The following is a 364-nucleotide window of genomic DNA, read 5'->3' on the forward strand; positions in this document are numbered from 1 at the left end:
ATTCCTTATCTGTTACACTATGATACTCTAACCTTATGACAAAAATTACATTTCTAAGGTGTTTCAAGTATTGTATCTTGTTATTTTTTGTGATATACAGTATTTTATAAATCATTTACACTTTATCAACACTTCATAAGTATCAGTGGAACAACTGATTCATCTTATCTAACAATTATCTAATCTCATGCATTTTAAACCAAAGAAATTATACAAACAAATAAACAACCAGATAAGTTTCATAAAAGGGACTGAAAGTTATTGGGTATCACGACTGGACTGGTTTGTATGCTAACAGACCTAAAAACATGCACAAACCCAAAAATCCATTCATTCACATATGCACACTCTGTATATACATTCT

At 29.4% G+C, this 364-nt stretch overlaps 1 protein-coding gene across 1 annotated transcript in view; it reads right to left on the reverse strand.

Annotated features, from left to right (window-relative positions):
• The window catches only part of LOC119594088 (DNA-directed RNA polymerase II subunit RPB4-like), a gene marked incomplete at its 5' end in the record, with an annotated part of 6742 nt that overhangs the window by 2139 nt on the left and 4239 nt on the right, over positions 1-364 (reverse strand).

Source organism: Penaeus monodon, chromosome 33 (genome assembly GCF_015228065.2).
Source record: "Penaeus monodon isolate SGIC_2016 chromosome 33, NSTDA_Pmon_1, whole genome shotgun sequence".
Classification (NCBI taxonomy): domain Eukaryota; kingdom Metazoa; phylum Arthropoda; class Malacostraca; order Decapoda; family Penaeidae; genus Penaeus; species Penaeus monodon.